Below are 19,065 nucleotides of genomic sequence, written 5' to 3'. Positions count from 1 at the left end.
AAACAACATTTTTCACATTTTTTTATATGAAATTCCCCAAAAAGAAAATTTAAAAATCTAATTTTTTTTAAATTTTTGCCCAATTTGTTTTCTGCTACCTATGTTTGGTTAAAAAATACACAATAAGTGTATTTTGGTTTGCGCAAAAGCTATTGTGTTTACGAAGGAAAAGATTTTTGTAATTTTTGTGTGTTTTTTTTTTTTTTAACGAGTGATGGCGGTGATCTGCGATTTTTTTTGTGGTACTTGACTGACATTTTTGACACTTTTGGGGGTACCAGTGACAATACTACAGTAATCAGTGCTATACATATGCACTGTTACTGTAAAAATGACAGAGGGAGGGGTTAAGTGTGTCCCTAGGGGCGTGTTTCTTACTGTCATTGGATGTGGCTGTGTGTGTAACAGCACAGATCAAATGGTCCTACATAGCAGGACCGAGTGATCTGTGTTTTTACACAGGGGAGAGTGACAGGCGGCTTTGTTTACATTAGCCGCCTGCCTTTCTACCTCTCTACCCGACTATCGCGAGTGACCGGCGGACATCGGGTCCGCCGGTCACACGCGCCGGCTTCTTCAGGTATGAGCGGGGGCGGGAGCGCGCCTCTGGCGGCGCGCGCTCGCCCCCTATTCGCTCCCAGGCTAGTGACGTACCGGTATGTCACTTTGCCTGGAAGGGGCTGACCGTCGCCGTATATAGTCGGGCGGCGGTCCGCAAGTGGTTAAAGAGGTTGTAAAGTCAGTAAGTATCATTAAAGCCAGCCTCGCTGTTATATCACGGTATAATACACAATGTCAATGTTTTTTTAAAATTATGCTGCTAAATTATTTATTTCAGAGCACCGCTATGCGGTCACGTGACCTCCCGCCAATCTCCTCCCCCAATCTAAGGGCTACAGTGGGAGGGGCCGAGACTCCCCTCTGATGTCAGCTGGGAGGTCAAGTGACCAAGGTGCTGTCTGCTCAGCCCCTACCGCTGTAGTCCATGGATCAGGGGGAGAGAGTTGGGAGGTCACATGACCACACCACGGAGTTCTGAAATATGGTAGTTAGCAGCATCATTTTAAGAAAACAGACACTGTGTATTATACCTGGTTATAACCGAGGGGCTGGCAGTAATGATACTAGGTGACTTTACTGCCACACTAAATAGCGGCAGGAGGGGAGGGGCAGGTTTAGAGATCACACACACTAGGAATTGACAGGCAGGGAGAGGGGAGAGACTAACACAGCGCGATGATGGAGGCACGTAAACCGATCATGGTAGCATGGATCAGCAGCCATGATTAACTTTTACAGCATAGAAAGGACATATTACACAGCACAAGCACTATGTGGTTTAACATGATTTAAAAGGAACATGATCTTTTTTTCCCCAAGGTTACATGCTCTTTAAAACCTCTGATAGTATAGTATTGTGCAAGAGCACATTTATCTATTTTTTTTTTTTTTTTTTTTTTTTTAAACAAAACAAGGAATAAACTACACTCTGTCCAGAACCAAATACTACTTTTAGGAGCATAGCCTCCTTTGACAAGTCACATTTTTTTCAGGACCAAAAACAACTGGACAAAAAAGGACAGGACCACCTAAAATGGCTACAGCACTATTTTCATGCTAAAGAGAGTTGGCTATCTAGTGGGATATAGCAGTATTATTTTATAGTTCCACTATAGTATAGAAAGCCTCTATTGAGGATGTCCCAGGATAACTCTAACAGCCATTAAAGAGCAATAAACCAACCTCAAAAATGTGTTAGAACAACTTAATTCCGACAAGCAAGGGAAATGAATATTGAACATTCAATATTATTAGATGGGGCATATGGGAATTAGGAATGCTGAAGGCAGTAGTGACTTAATGGAGAGACAAATGTTTTATTAAGGACAGCAGCAGGAGACAGAAGCTTCATACTGCCAAAAACAACAGTTCATGATCCATACCCCTATTCATTGCAGATGAAATCTGTGGAAAGTTACAGAGATCCCAAAAAGGGAAAGACAAAATATATAGTAGGCACTGGTTATGCAAACAAACAATCTGTAAAAACTTACGGTAAAATCCATTTCACTGAAGTTCACTAATGGACACAGCTCTTATCTTATTAACAGGAGTAGGACACTAGGCAGAAAAAGAATCTAGCTATGCCTATGGGCAGTCTCAGGTGGTATAGGCCCTCTCCCTGCTATAGGTACTCAGTTTTGTTAAAAGCAGCGTCAGAAGAATTACAACTCCACAGAGCGGCGGGTGCTGTATCCGTCAATGAACATCAGAGAAAAAGATTTTACAGTAAGTCAAAAATCCCATTTTCTCCTGATCTTCAGAACCATTGGGACGTCCAAAAGCAGTGTTAAACATGAAAAAAAAATTCCCAGGCTAAACCGTAGCCAACCAGGCAACAGAACTCAACCTAAATAACTGGAGCCCACCTGAAAAAAAACAATACACCCTCAAAGAGGATAAAGTCCTTTAAACAGCAGCCTTGCGGCAAAAAGAAGCATCCGCAGATGCCAACACATCCACTTTGAGTGTAGCAATGCAGTTGATTTAATAGCAATTAAGAGTATTACTCACAAACGTGCGTTAAAAACAGGCATCTCAAATAGTATAGGGCATCTGGGCGCTATTCATCCAGGGTGTCATTCCGGATCCCTTGTGGAGCTGAGCGGCGATCTCCTGTTGTGAGGCAGGGGACGTGCAGATCCTTCAGCGGTGGTGTAGCAGCGTGGGTCCTTGGGTCGGAGGGCTATGACATCACTTCCTGGGATGCTGGTGTGTAGAACGGCGACGCGTTGCGGAGCATGCGCTCCTTCTTCAGGCCGTGCGGGGGCCATTTTGGATGTGGGTATTTATGCCCATAGATCATGGGATGAGTTACAGAGGCTCAGCAGGGACAATTTTAGACAAAGCAAAGCGGCAGAAAGACATGGGGAAAACGAAAGACAGACAAGTAATGCACAGCTGGGGATGGAATGATACTGCTAAGGGAAAGGAAGAAGGGGGGGGGGAGGGAGAAAACGAAAGAGGGGAAACCAGGAGGGGGGGGGGGGGGGGAGGGGAAGGAATACCCTTGGGACAATATATTGGGAGTATATACTGAAGCGTTTATAATATCTAGAGGCCAATTTGGATTGTCGTGCCAAACATTGATAATGGTAATAATGATGATACTCAAATTGTAACAATTATATATATTATATATATATATATATATATATATATATATATATATATATATATATATATATATATATATATATATATATATATATATATATTTTAATAATATATTAAAAACATATTTTAAAAAATATATATATACATATATTCAAAAAATTGAACAATTAATAAAAAAAGTTTATTAAAAAATTAATTAATAAATCAAGGACTTTGAATAATGGATAGAAATATAAAAGAAGGATCCTTAGATCAAAAGATTAAATGTCTAACGACCCAATTGCTAATGGGTATGTGTATAATGTAGAGATCCAATGATGGATGCAACAATAATAGTTAAAAATGCATATACATATATGCACATATGTATATATATACGTGCACGCACGTATACATACGTACACACATACAAACACATACACACACACACACACACACAAATACCGGTGGGTGTGTATGGTAAAAGGCCAAATGACTATGTGGGCATATTAGGATATCCAACCTTACCCAATACGTCCCACATGTCCCAACCAACTGGCTCTCCAACCTAAAATTACACACAAAAAAAGACAAGGATCTATTATTACGCACTAAACTAAACAAAATCAGAAGAGACCTTGATGACTACAACCATCAAAAAGTATTTAATTGGAAACAAAACAAATGCCCTACTTCATCCAACCATGGCCCAAAACCCTCCCAGGCCCCCGGCGGTCCCACGCCTTCTGGCCCCCCCTGTCCTCCCCTCCCCCTATTGGGAGTCATCCCCCTCCCCCGTGGCCCACCCCCTGTTTCCCACATACCCCCTTATGCCCCAACTTGACCAGATTGCAGACTTTAGATAAACGCCCCTCAGCTCCCACCCCGAAACCCAAAAGAGAAAGAAGAATCAGAACCACACTACCCAAACCCAAGACTCCCAATAGTCTTTCCACAACTGGAACCCCCAACATTACCACAAGTACAGCGGTTGTCACACCAACCACCACATCAGCTAATGGCAGCTCTGTTAGTGCAATCACCATACCCACATCCCCCAACACTGGTCCCATCCCAACGTCCCAGTCCATCCCTAGCAGTATGGACACTGCCATCCCTCCCAAAACGCCCTGTTCCACTAATCCACCACTCCAGTCCATGGATAAACATATCAGTGGCCTCCCTACAGACCATTTTTTAGGACAACCCCCCCTGCTTGCGCTGACCCCTCTAACAAACAAAAGAAAACTAGATACAGAGGAAAGCGGGGGGGAAGACACAGAAATAAACAAAAGAGCAAAACTACAGACACTGTAAAAATATACAACCTATCTACCCATCCATTATCTCCTGGAGAAATTTCTCTACTCAATAGGGGTTTAAACTTTGCCCCTGCCATCCCACCAAACCAATTTACCTTGTTCAAAGACCTCAATAGATTTATCAGAAACCTCACCCTCAAACGACATTACAACATGTTATCTTCCAAGGCACAACCTTGCCCTACTCCACACCCATCCCCCCCATCCACACCAGAGCTCAATTCCTCCTTAGATACACTGGCCATTCAAATACTAGAAGAATTGCACATAGATCATGAGGATGAGGACCTCATACCATTCACCCTCCATCCTTCCTCATCCCCTACCGTTCGATACACATCATTCAGACCTAAATCAGTTTTTAACCCTACCCAGTCCAAAGGTCCATATCTGCAGACCTTTTACCAGGTAGTATACGCAGACATCCTTAAAATGTGTAAACACTCCAAAAATCCCTCCCATGCCCAAGCGTCCAATCTTAATCAAAATGAAAAACTAGCCCTCAAACACCTTACTCAGAGCCAAGAATTGGTAATCAAAACCGCTGACAAAGGTGGCGGAATAGTGGTACAAAATCAAGCTGACTATATCCAGGAAGCCCTCCGTCTCCTCTCAGACACCACAACATACCGCCCTCTTCCACAAGACCCTCTCCCCAAATTCCAAGCAGAGGCCCTATCTCTTGCTAAAGATGCAAAGGAAGATGGGCTAATCAATAAACAAGAATTTTCATTTTTTAACAGAGACTTCTTCTCCACTCCATATTTTTACCACATACCCAAAATTCACAAAGACAGCAACCATCCCCCAGGCAGCCCCATCGTAGCCGCCATGGAAAGCATTACCAGTCCATTTTCCCAATACATCGACCAATTTCTACAACCCCTAGCACAAAGCCTCCCCTCATATATCAGAGATGGCGTGTATTTGCTCGATCTACTCAGTCACTATTCCTGGGAGCCCACCTACATGTGGGCCTCACTAGATGTCAATTCCCTATACACTTCCATTCCCCATCAGGTTGGTCTTAGGGCAGTCACACATTTCCTATCTGCAGACCCCACGATTAATCCCCAACAAGCCCAATTCATTCTGGATGCCACCCAATTTTGCCTCACCCGGAATAACTTCGAATTCAATGGAGATTTTTATCTCCAAGTCACCGGCACAGCTATGGGGGCTAATTTTGCCCCAAGCTATGCCAACCTCACCATGGGGTATTGGGAAGCCAAGTACATCTGGCACAATAACCCCTTCACCCAACACATATTTTATGCCCGCTATATTGATGACATCATTGTCATATGGGACGGTCCTCAATCCACTTTCACTCAGTTCGTACACCATTGCAACCAAAACCCCTTCAACTTATCCTTCACCTCAGTATGCGATTCGGCTGAATTGGCATTCTTGGACCTCACCCTATATCATCAAGATCACAACATTCTAGCAAAGAACTACACAAAACCCACTGCTGGAAATTCTTTCTTGCACTACCAGAGCTGCCATCACCCCAGGTGGATCTCTAACATTCCTAAAAGCCAGTTTTGCCGCCTGAAACGGAATTGCACCAAACAAGACGACTACTGTGAGCAAAGTGCTCTTTTGGCCCAAAAATTCTTGGACAAAGGTTACCCCTCACCTTTGGTCAAACAAGCCCACTCACATTACCTCCAACAATACAACTCCAATGTTCCCCATGTTCCATCTCACCCACAGAGTCCACCGCCCCAACCCCTACGGTTCACCACACAGTTTCATACAAAATACAGAAGCATGGAAAAAATCCTTCAAAAACACTGGTCCATCTTGTTGGAGGACCCACACTTAAAATCTGCCATTCCCTCCATACCCAAAGTTTCTTACAGAAAATCCTCTAACATTAAAAATCTGATTGCCCCAAGCAAACTCAAGTCCGCCCCTACCCACCCCACCAACACCCTCTGTCTCATCCCCCTCATAGGGATGTTCCAGTGTCGGAAAATTCTGTGCTTAACCTGTTCCCATGTACAACACGGACAAACCCAATTCACCGTCAAAGGTAAAACATACCCTATCAAACATTTCTATAACTGCTCATCCGAATAGGTCATATACTGTGTGACCTGTCCATGTGGACTCTTCTATGTGGGACGAACCATCAGGCCACTCAGAAAGCAATTTGGTGAACACCGCCGCCTTGTCGAAAAAGGCAAAGACAAACACAGCGTCCCAAGGCACTTCGCAGAATTCCATAATAAATCTTCGTCAGGACTCAAGGTGTGGGTAATAGAGTCCATCCCAGATACACTGCCCAGGACAGAGCGTTTCAAGCGACTTTGCCAGAGAGAGACCTTTTGGATATATTCCCTTGAAACGCTCTCTCCTGGGGGCCTGAACGAAGAAATCAAAATCAATGTGCTGCTGTAGCCCATCTCCTATCTCCTTTTTAACGTTCACATATAATTGACCCCAGTTATTAACTTGATAATTTTTTGCCCAGGTTTTCCATCTTATCCTACAGTGGTCCTTCTCATCTTCCTCGACATACCTCCCCATCATATGTAACTCCAAAAGTAAGTAATCACTGCACAAATCCTAATATGCCCACATAGTCATTTGGCCTTTTACCATACACACCCACCGGTATTTGTGTGTGTGTATGTGTTTGTATGTGTGTACGTATGTATACGTGCGTGTACGTATGTATACGTGCGTGCACGTATATATACATATGTGCATATATGTATATGCATTTTTAACTATTATTGTTGCATCCATCATTGGATCTCTACATTATACACATACCCATTAGCAATTGGGTCGTTAGACATTTAATCTTTTGATCTAAGGATCCTTCTTTTATATTTCTATCCATTATTCAAAGTCCTTGATTTATTAATTAATTTTTAATAATTTTTTTAAAAACTTTTTCTATTAATTGTTCAATTTTTTGAATATATGTATATATATTTTTTAAAATATGTTTTTAATATATTTTTAAAATATATCTATATATAATTTTTACAATTTGAGTATCATCATTATTACCATTATCAATGTTTGGCACGACAATCCAAATTGGCCTCTAGATATTATAAACGCTTCAGTATATACTCCCAATATATTGTCCCAAGGGTATTCCTTCCCCTTTCCCCCCCCCTCCCCCTCCTGGTTTCCCCTCTTTCGTTTTCTCCCTTCCCCCCCCCCCTTCTTCCTTTCCCTTAGCAGTATCATTCCATCCCCAGCTGTGCATTACTTGTCTGTCTTTCGTTTTCCCCATGTCTTTCTGCCGCTTTGCTTTGTCTAAAATTGTCCCTGCTGAGCCTCTGTAACTCATCCCACGATCTATGGGCATAAATACCCACATCCAAAATGGCCCCTGCACGGCCTGAAGAAGGAGTGCATGCTCCGCAACGCGTCGCCGTTCTACACACCAGCATCCCCAGGAAGTGATGTCATAGCCCTCCGACCCAAGGACCCACGCTGCTACACCACCGCTGAAGGATCTGCACGTCCCCTGCCTCACAACAGGAGATCGCCGCTCATCCCCCACAGCGCCAGCTCCACAAGGGATCCAAAAAGACACCCTGGATGAATAGCGCCCAGATGCCCTATACTATTTGAGATGCCCGTTTTTAACGCACGTTTGTGAGTAATACTCTTAATTGCTATTAAATCAACTGCATTGCTACACTTAGATTGGCGCTTGGTCTTCTCTCTCTTTTTGTCTTGGATCCATACAGGGTTGCTTCACCCTACAAAGCCTGCAGCCATCAAAGTGTTTAGCAATTCCACTGGACTCAATCATCAGCATTTTGCCCATATCTAGATTATCGCAGCAGCTCGTGCAATCCGATTGCGCCAATCTCCCCCCCTTTTTTCCAACACATCCACTTTGTAGGACATTGTAAAAGTGTGCACCGACAACCAGGTGGCCGCCTTGCAAACCTGCGTCATTGACGCCCGATGACGGAAGACCCAAGAGGCACTAAGCGCCCGAGTAGAGTGCGCCGTGACAGGGAAAGGAGGAACCTGACCCTTGATGAAATAGGCCCGAACCACAGTCTGTCTGATCCATCTGGAAATGGTCACAGGAGGAAGCGGACAACCCTTTCCAAGGCCCATCCATGAGCACAAATAGTGAATCTGACTTCTAAAAGACTCTGTAGATGCCAGGTACACCCTAATTGCCAGGACCACATTCAAAGCATGCAATGCAATTTCCTTCAGATGTTTCGGCCTGGGACACAGGGAAGGCAACACAATGTCTTCATTCAAATTAAAATCAGAGACAACCTTTGGGAGGAACAAAGGACAGGGGCAGAGAACCACCTTATCTCTGTGAATCGCCAAATAAGGTGGACAAGATAACGCTGCCAATTTTGACACCCTGCATGCAGAGGCGATAGCCACCAAAAATGCCCCCTTCTGAGACAGCATAGGCAAGGAAATCTCCCGAAGATTCTCAAAAGAAGGCTTCTGGAGGACCGAAAGCACCAAATTGAGGTACCAAGGCAGCAACGGAGACTGTACTGGAGGAACCAAATGTCGGACACCCTGAAGAAAAGGTAGCACCAGGGAGTGTGGGGCCAAGGGTTGTGCATGTCAGATTTTTGCATGCACTTACTGCCATTGGCTATAGCCGCTAGCAAAAATTACTGTAATCTCCCGGCAGGGATAGCTCCCAGGGCCCCCACCAGGAGAACAAAATGGCTGTGTTGATGGGAGAATCAAGCAATTTTCTTTCCTGCAAAAAGGAAAATCGCATCATCTTTGGTTTGCCTTACAGGACTGCTTGCTTCCCAACCCAGCAGTGGAAGGCCAGCATGTCAGCAGTCTAAGCAAGAAAGAACATTGTCCAATTCTGGTCACTCTGAGGAATGGGTAGTGTGTATGGGATTGGGAGTTGGGGTGCTGCTTATAGTAATTGGCACAGATTTAAAGTTATAGTAGCTGCAGTGATAAAGACAGAAGAAAGTAGGGTCTGTGCATGTCAGGCAATGTCAGGGACTCAGATAGATATAAAAAGATGTACGAGAACAAAAGAGAGAAGAAAGGAGTTGAATGCTGGCAGCTGCTAGCAGATAGAAAATATGACTGGAAATGGTCTCTGTCAGTTGAGAGATGCAATTTGTCATATAGGTGGTGACAACTACAAAATGTGTGCCAAAATATTTCCTACTGGTCAGTGTGCTTCACCCATCTGCACAGATCTGTGAACTCAATTAAATAAAAGTGTACATTTATTTGAGAAAAACAAAAATTAATACACACACAAACACACACACAAAAGTGAGTACACCCCTCACTTTTTTGTAAATATTTTATTATATCTTTTCATGTGACAACACTGAAGAAATTACACTTTGCTACAATGTAAAGTAGTGAGTGTACAGCTTGTATAACAGTGTAAATTTGCTGTCCCCTCAAAATAACTCAACACACAGCCATTAATGTCTGTGAAGCTAGCTCATTATGAAATACTTACCTTAGAACGAAGCCCCGACACGGTCGTCTGGACAACACTGAGGGCGCTGACATGCTCCCTCGGCGTCTCTTCCTGGTTCGGCGGCTCCGGAGCTGTGAGTGGCCTGAGCCGCGATGACGTCACTTCCGCGCATGCAGCGCTGACGTCAGCGGCCTCATGCAGGTTGAAATCTCCTAATCCGTGCAGGTTTAGAAGATATTAATTGTACCTACAGGTAAGCCTTATTATAGGCTTACATGTAGGTAAAAGTCAAATAGCGGAGTATACTACCGCTTTAAAGCGGAATTCCGGGCACAAAAACATTTTTTCAATGAACATACCTCCGGGACAGTCAGGGCTAGTACATTCCACAATGGCTAGCCTCTGATCTGTCCCGGTTCGCACTTACCTGCAAGAACAAATACTCACTTTTAAAATTTCATCTCCAGCGTTGCCATCTCTGTTGTGGGCAGCTGAAGCCAGCGCGATCCTCTTCTGCGTCCTCTTCCGTGTCTTCTTCTCCCAGAATGCGCCTGCACTGGCCCCTCTCGTCACTTCCGGTGCGGCACCGCATTCCTACACAGCTTCTGGGCATGCCCAGAAGCTGTTTAGCAGCGAATGCTGCGTCGCACCGGAAGTGACGAGCGGGGCCGGTGCCATCGCATTGATTCCAGGGAGCGATGACGTTCAGCTCAAGGGAATCATTGCAAACCGGAAGTGACGGCGCGGGCCGCGGCCACAGAGGGAGGAAGTGGAAAATAGGTGAGTATTTCTTTCTACAATTACAAGGTAAGTAAAAAAAAAAAAAAATAATCCTAACTATCCAATTCCTTTTCAGCTGAAGAAGAGCAAGCGGATGGCAACAAAATCGATTAGGTCGATTTTGTGCCCGGAACTCCGCTTTAAGGCAGTGCTGGAAAATAATGGTGGCCACACAAAATATTGACACTTTGGGCCCAATTTGGATATTTTCACTTAGTGAATGTAGTGAGTAATTGAGTGTACAGCTACTTTGCATTGTAGCAGTGTCATTTCTACACACACACACACATATACATATATATATATATATATATATATATATATACACACACACACACACACACACACACGTATACATACATACACACACACTGTATATATGTTTTTGTATTTGCCTGTGCCTTAAGGAGGCATAGACAGCAGAAGATACCACATATCTTCAGCTGTTGCTGAACTGGTATAAATCGTTTAATGAAAACATCATTAGGAATGAATAAGTCTGCAACACAAATGCTTATGACCCCCCCCCCCCCACTCCCGACTCTATGAACAATATCAATTACATTGTATAGCACACATGAGATTAAAGGTCTATGAAATATTCAGCAGCTCATTTCCTGATATCTATACGAGCTGAAAATAGTATGTATTCTTGAGTGATGTCCAATATCTTGCTGCTCCTAGAAGAGGATTCTATAAAAGGGGCATATTTATTTCCACAATTTGCTCTGTTACACTCTGTGCAGCTACACAGCCTATTCATTAAAGAAGGTACTTGGTATGAGATCGAGAGCTTTGTGATTGAAGGAGAGCAAGTCATGTGAGAGTTCAATAGTTCACATGACCAGGTCCTCATTCCTGCACAGCTAAGTACATTTTTAAATGTGGAGTGCTTTTCTTTATCATCTTTAAACCAGTGGTATGGCTGAGACAAACAACACACAAAACTTCTACCAAGTCACTGAGAGCTTCCTTTGGGGGCAGATCTGAAAATCTGGGAAATTGCATCTAAAAAGGGATGCTGACTCTGCAAGTTTCCTCAGAGCCCTGCAGGTGTAGCATCTGTTTGATAATTATAAATTCACTCCCATACAGATTCTCTGTGCATATAGACACAGCTATTTCTTCCAAATAAAATAAGATTGGAATCTACAACAAAGTTTGTTAAAATCCCTGCCATGTACCCACCCAGAGGGAAATGTTTTTTTTCCCCAACAAAAGTGGAGTTACTCTTTAAAAAGTGAAAGTAAAGGCTACATAAAAATCTGCTTTAAAAAACACGGCTTCCCCAACTCCTATCCATGCTGGTAAAAAAGAGGCATGCAAATATATTTTTTTAATACGTTCCAGTGCGATCATGTGATGCAGAAGTTCTAGTTCCCCTACGTCATGGAGCACCGGCAACGGAAGCCGTCAGGTAATAGCGTGGTTCCCGGTATTCAATTCCCTTGTCAAGCAATTAGCAAGAACATGCCTGTGACACATCCACCGGAGTTACAACCTAGTAAATCTAAATATATTTTACAGTTGCAGGGACTTACTAACTTATATAAATGATTTATTATTCTAACAAGTTAATATTAAGTTGGGACATAATCGCCTTTCAACAAACAATTATATGATTCAATTTTACGATCCTATAATGTCTATTCTAACCAGCACCAAAAAATGACATTTTAATTAATGGATGCCTAGAGAACAAAATAAAATTTATAATGGCCACTTTAGTTATAAAGCCTCAAATGAACATGGTTTCAACCGCTCTAGTCATCGTTTTTATAAAAGCCTTCAATAAAGCGTATGCAAATCTGTACAAAAGAAGTACTCTGGAGACAGGAAAGACAAAGAAAGGTTTTCTGGTTAAAGTAGTAAGAACATATCCATGAAATACCTTTATGGCTGGTTCACACCAGATGCAGTACAGTGCATTTTTTATTCTGTATCAAAACTACATGGACAGTGTTTAACATGGTTTCCAATGGCTCTAGTTCACACCAGTTCAGTGCCTTTCAGTGAAGTCAATAAAAGTAGAACATGATGCATTTTTTTCTGTATGGAACATATTTGGAACATAGCAAAGCACATCAAAAGCGCATTGGAATGCATAAAAAAATGCACTAAAATGCGCATGTCCTTAAACTGAGATGAAAAAAAAAAAGGAAGTGAAAAAAACGTACATGCAGAAACGCATTGGGAGTGCAGAAATTGTAGGGTGTACCAGCCCTTACACACTAATTTAGCTCTAATCTCTGCAGCATGTACATATTAGGGGATGCAGTGTATGCCTGATTTAACATACGGTAACTCCATATGCAAAGAGCTTTTGTCTTCATACAGCTTCAAGAATGCTGTATCATGCAAAGTGAGAGATTATCTTTAAGTATGGCAATATCAGGGGCAGGCAACCTTCAGCTTTCCAGCAACTGCAAGCCCCAAGAGGCACTGCAAGACTTTGACAGAGACAAGCACAACTCCCAAAGGCATGATGGGACTTGTAAATGCCACAGGTGGAGCGCTGAAGTTTGCCTACCCCTGGTATACATGAAGGATTTTTCCAGGTTACCACATGCAACCAAACGCTCACACACAAAGAGCGAGCTTATCTAACCTTCCACTGCCAGCAAGGCGCCATTCACACTTTTACGACTCCAAAGTTGTGCTGACTTTGGGGTGCAACTTTGGATGGGTGCAACTTGGATATGGCTACATATTTGACCAGTGATAATGGACAACTGTTGCACACAAGTTGCATTGTATAATATTCAGGTACAACCTTCATGCAACTTCTGCGAGTTAACATTGAAGTCTATGGCACTCAAGTTGCATTAAAGTCGGACCAAAGTAGTGAATAAACTACTTTGAAGTTTTTGCAACTTTAAGTCATGCGTATATAAATAGGTATCATTGGAAAACATGGGGAATGACTTGTCATACAACTTTGATGTCCAAAGTTGCATGACAAGTTGCACAAGAATGGAGCCTTAATGAGTAGATAGAATAAACACCGTCATTAAAAAGATATTCCGAAATGAACGATTTGTTAAATTGGACCTGAGCCCAAAAAGTAAGGATTTGTTCTAGACAACATGTAAAAGAAGTTTATTGTGCCTAAGAAGGGAATTTTACATTTTTGAATACCGTCTGAAAAAAAGCAATGCATTTCCTGGTATGTGAGGTTCTTACAGCCACATAGCTGTATAATGCCGATCAAAGACACTGCTGCCCTGTAATGCTACACTCCGTAGATTTGGGGTGAGATTTAGTGATGTCATTACTGTGCTGCTCAATGCTGATTTTACTGAAGGCTCTATCATAAGGATGCAAAACCCTGTCTCTACCAAGATAGCCACCTATAAACAGACACACAACACGGAACAAGGCATGTTAAGTCAGTAAAGGGGGGGGAGATAAATTTCAGGGAGACGACAGGCAATATTGGTGACTAGTCCTTTGTCTTTTTTTTTTTGGGCAAAACATCAGTTTGGTTATTCCTTAAAGGCTAAGTTCACCTTTAGTAACATGTAATATCAATATTAAGGGTGTAACATATAACATGTTACTATGCATCTGGAAAGCAGCTGTTTCTGAAATGAAGCCTGTTTATTCGGAGGTCATCTTTTTCAGAATATAGTATGATGCTGTGTATCAAATCCAGTACAAATTCTCGGTTTGTGCAATGGCTCCTGAATACTCCTTGCCATTTAGTTGCATACTGGTATATACTACGAGCTATAATTACATACTATAAATCTGTCAGACAAGCAATAAACCTACCAAGGAATCCTGAATGCTTGCCTTTTAATATCCTAAAATTATGAAAGATACAATCCTAATTTAGATTTTGTGTTTATGGTTGGGCATATATGTGTTACAAAACATACAGTTCACAATATAGTATGTTCCTAAAACTTAATTTATTGGAAGGGCCTGTCCATCCCAATCTATATAACATAATCACTGATCTTCATACATATTGCATTAAGTTAGGCAGCCAAGATTCTAGAATGTGTTATGTTCACTAAACGTTAACACTAATCCAGATACAAGTATATATATTATTAACCGGTCTTTTTTTCCTCTTTGTAACATAACAAGCCTAAGGCGAGAGAACCATAACATGCTATAAACTGTAATTTCAAATGAATAAACTGTACATGCATTTCATACATTTAGCCATAAGCAGTTGTGCAGTTGTTATTTCTCTTCCCTGACCTGAATAAAATTGGCTTACCTGCTATAACATCATGTTTCTGGATGTTCACTTTGATATGTGCTGCTTCTGCTTAGAATCTCAAACGTCTGTGCGAAGCCCCTTTACTAGGCCCTAGAGAAATAAAACAAAGCCACTGCTTTATTAAACACTCCAGAATTCTGCAGCATTTGTGCTTAATATCACTTTCAAGGGACCATGGTAACTGTGCTCCATCACACCAGATCTGTCTAGGCAGGAAAGGGCAGTTGCCATCATTACTTAAATGAGATACAGGATATTACAAAGCCACTGGCACAACATCAGTATCTGTACACATGAACTCATTTTACATAGGAGCACAGCTATGTATATACATCACTGAGCAATGAAAAGTTATTAAACCATCAATATGATTAGCCCTTAAGTTATTGAATTGTGCAGTATTGAGGGCATGAGAAAAGTTTTAATAAGCTGAAAAACTGTCAAATCATCTATTTTCCTTAATTTAGTTTACCAATCCTATGATAAAAGACAAGACAAGTCAAATCCTTCATATAAAATAGAACTGCCTTACCCTGCTTTATGGCTTCACAATCCCCTACTAGCTGCTGCCGGTTTAATGCACAGCAGGGATATGCGCTTAAAAGACATGTTTAGACTTAGAAATAAAACGACCCCAGCTCCCACTCCCTATACCTATAAACCTACCCTAAACAACCTCCCCTCACAGATGCCCATCTACCTCTTGCTGACAATGGCAGCGGAGGTCTTCTGCAATGTCTAAATCCTCTGTCCAGAAATCTATTCAGTGCTGTTTGTGCTGAAACCTTATCTCACCATAGATTTGAATGGGTAGTGCCCCGATTGCTGGAGAATACCCCATTATAATGAATGGAAAGTTACTACGTAGGCAGCACCCAAAATACTTCAGAATGGAGAACGTTGACACGCTGTAGAAAGCATAGCTCCCAATTGTCCCTGATTTTGAAGGACTGTCCCTGATTTGGAACAAAGTCCCTGTCTCTCATTTGGGTCTGACCTATATAGTTGTATATAAAATGTAGTGTTTAGTACCTCCTCATGAGTGCCCATCAGTGCAGCCTATCAGTGCCACCTCATCAGCTCACATCAATGAAGGAGAAAAACTATTTATTTTCAAAATTTACTCACAGAAAATAAGAAAAAAAATATTATTTTCAAAATTTTCTGTTTTTTTCTTTTTTTGTAAGAAATTAAAAAACCCAGAGATGATTAAATACCACCAAAAGAAAGCTCTATTTGTGTGAAAAAAATAATAAAAATTTCATATGGGTACAGTGTAGCATGACCCCGCAATTGTCATTCAGTGCGAGAGCGCTGAAAGCTGAAAATTGGCCCGGGCAGGAAGGGGGTAAAAGTGCACTGTAGGCAAGTGGTTAAGAACCAGGCCTATTTCTGACACTTCTTGTTCACAAGTTAAAATCAGTATTTTTTGCTAGAAAATTACTTAGAACCCCCAAACATTGTGTTTTTTTTTATTTTTTTTTTAGCAGGAACCCTAGAGAATAAAATGTAAATCGTTACAATACTTTGTCACACCGTATTTTCGCAGCGGTCCGACAAACGCAATTTTTGGGGGAAAAATAGTTTTTTTTAAAATAAAAAATAAGAAAAGAGTAGTTAGTCCAATTTTTCTCTATAATTTGAAAGATAATGTTACGCCGACTAAACAGATACCCAACATGTCATGCTTTAAAATTGCGCACACGCATAGAATGGCGACAAATATTGGTACCTAAAAATCTCCATAGGGGATGTTTTAAAAATGTCTACAGGTTACCAGTTTAGAGTTAGAGGAGGTCTAGGGCTAGAATTACTGCTCTCGCTCTAACGATCGCGGCGATACCTCACGTGTGGTTTGAACACAGTTTACATATGTGGGCATGACTTGCGTATGCGTTCACTTCTGCACGCGAGCTCGGAGGGACGGGGCAATTTTAATTTGACCTTTATTTAAAAAAAAGTATTTTCATCACGAAAAAAAAAAATGGGCCCTTTAAGACCGTTGGGAGGAAATGACGCATGAGTCGAATGGGAGCGAGCTTCCCCATCACTCGACTTCCTGCCTAGGAGGGGAAAGAACTGGATCATTTTCCCTGCTACCAACGGCTCCTGTAAGTGGGAAAAACTACGGGGAAGCGGCGGCGGGGTCACCTCTCCTGACGGCCAAAAAAGTGATCCTGCGGTGAATCCGCCACTGGGACCCCTTTTATGTGAAAGAGGACCGCCCCGCCTGTCGTCTGTAAAAAAATACCGGGGTTATGGCAGCGAACCCGGTATTTAATGTCCAAAAGTGGTTAATTAAGGTTCAACGTTGAGCAACTCACATGGTTGATGATTGAAAGAGGCACATCTAAGTATGCAGGCATCCGGGGTAAAGCGGTCAACATAGACTGTCCTCTGCACTGCCGATTCCCACCGCCGTCAGTCTGAAATCATGACCGGGAGGATTACCCTGCAGTAATGGGATCTGAGGCTTTAAGTGTGGAAGGAATGACGTTGATGGCGGTGCGGAGGATGGTCTATGTCAGTGATGGCGAACCTTGGCACCCCAGATGTTTTGGAACTACATTTCCCATGATGCTCATGCACTCTACAGTATAGGTGAGCATCATGGGAAATATAGTTCCAAAACATCTGGGGTGCCAAGGTTCGCCATCACTGGTCTATGTGAACAGCTTTACCCCAGATGCCTGCATACTTAGATGTCCCCGTTTTAATCATCAACCATGTGAGTCGCCAAATGTTGTACCTTCCTTAAAAGTATCCATTTGGCTACACTTAGAGGCATCGATCGGTCTTCTCTTTTATACCCAGTTGTGACGTGACGCTTCTTGTATATCAAGACATCGCTTGTTTTTTTTTTTTTAAATTTGGTGCTGGTCTTGTAAAACGCTCTCTTACTAAGTTACTCTCAATCCAAGGTTTTACTGTATATTTATTTTTCTTTTTTTAATACTTCAGGCTCAATTCACAACCTAACACACCAGGAGAAGGATCCACTTTCAAAAGTGTGACAGTTATTTTTAGTCAAGCTCTAAAAAAAAAAAAAAAAAAACGTGAAAATGAAAGTCACATGAGCATTTTGTGATTTGCATATGTTAATAAAAAGAAAACTGTTTGTTTACAAGGCAACTAAAAGATATTCAACCCAAGATCTTCAGGAGTCAAGCAGACAACACACACACCTGGCAAGCCTCTATAGCAGGGGTGCTCAACCTTCTGAAGGGCAAAGGCAACTTAAGTGATTTAGTAACCGTTCACAGGCCACAATAAAATGAAATGGTTCTGAATTTTTATTTTGAATAGCATACTGTAGATTTTAAACAATCAGGATCATCATTTTTCTTGAGACCAATCCCTGTCGGATGTTTACCTTTTGATACATCTTGCGGATGTGGTTCACTTTCAGAAAGCTCACCAAGCCCGCAGGATATAATAGAAGTCTATGGCTTAGTGCAGCTAACCAGCAGGAAAGAAGCAGGTGCACTGCGATGCACCTTGGGATCAGTGTGAAAGCAGCCTAATAGTTGTTAACCCTTTTATAGGTGCTATTATGTGCATTGCAAAAGGTTATGCCCAGTGTATGTGTGGTTTAATACAGGAACCCTTTTTTCCTTTTGCAGCTGCTGCTGGCATCGCTCTCCAGGCTGCTGGAAAGAATTAAAAGCAGAGTTCACTTGGTATCACTTTGCCAGGGACATTAGCCGGCGCTACAGGGGAAGCTTCAGCTTACGTGGCTCCTGCTTCCTCTGTGGCCACCTGCTCCCTCTGTTGCTGGCACCAGATCACTGTACTCTAATGCTCTGGGATGGTGGATCAGCAAGCCCTGATTGTGATCAAAGGGTTGCTGACCACGGGCATGCCCTTCCCTGGTTTAAGGTCACTGGCCATGGGTTTAGCACTCCTGCTCTACAGCAAAAAGGAGATTTTTGTGCTTCAAAAGCACCTAAAACACCAGCTCTACAAAACAAATTAGCTTATTAAGATTGAAAAAAGTGGTAATGCAATGAATGTTGTGATGTACAGTAGCATGATAATATTCAGGTGTGGACACTAAACATACTCCATAAATTCTGTCAAGCACAAAATCTGCCTACACAAAACGAGGAGGAGGGTGACTGCCATAGAATCCAGGCAACTGG

General features: G+C 42.1%; 1 protein-coding gene across 5 annotated transcripts in view; it reads right to left on the bottom strand.

Annotated features, from left to right (window-relative positions):
* SIPA1L1 (signal induced proliferation associated 1 like 1) overlaps window positions 1-15,046 on the bottom strand; it is a 469,532-nt gene extending 454,486 nt beyond the window's left edge. For all 5 annotated transcript variants that reach the window (XM_082275708.1, XM_082275709.1, XM_082275712.1 and 2 more), the window contains exon 1: window positions 14,921-15,046. The gene's annotated coding sequence lies outside the window, so the exon portion shown is untranslated. The remainder of the gene's footprint in view (window positions 1-14,920) is intronic.
* Between the last annotated feature and the right edge of the window lie 4,019 nt (window positions 15,047-19,065).

Source organism: Pelophylax lessonae (assembly GCF_965119305.1).
Source record: "Pelophylax lessonae genome assembly, chromosome: 13".
Taxonomy (NCBI): Eukaryota; Metazoa; Chordata; class Amphibia; order Anura; family Ranidae; genus Pelophylax; species Pelophylax lessonae.
The sequence above is the reverse complement of the archived record's forward strand: the minus strand, read 5'-3'. Positions and strand labels throughout refer to the sequence as shown.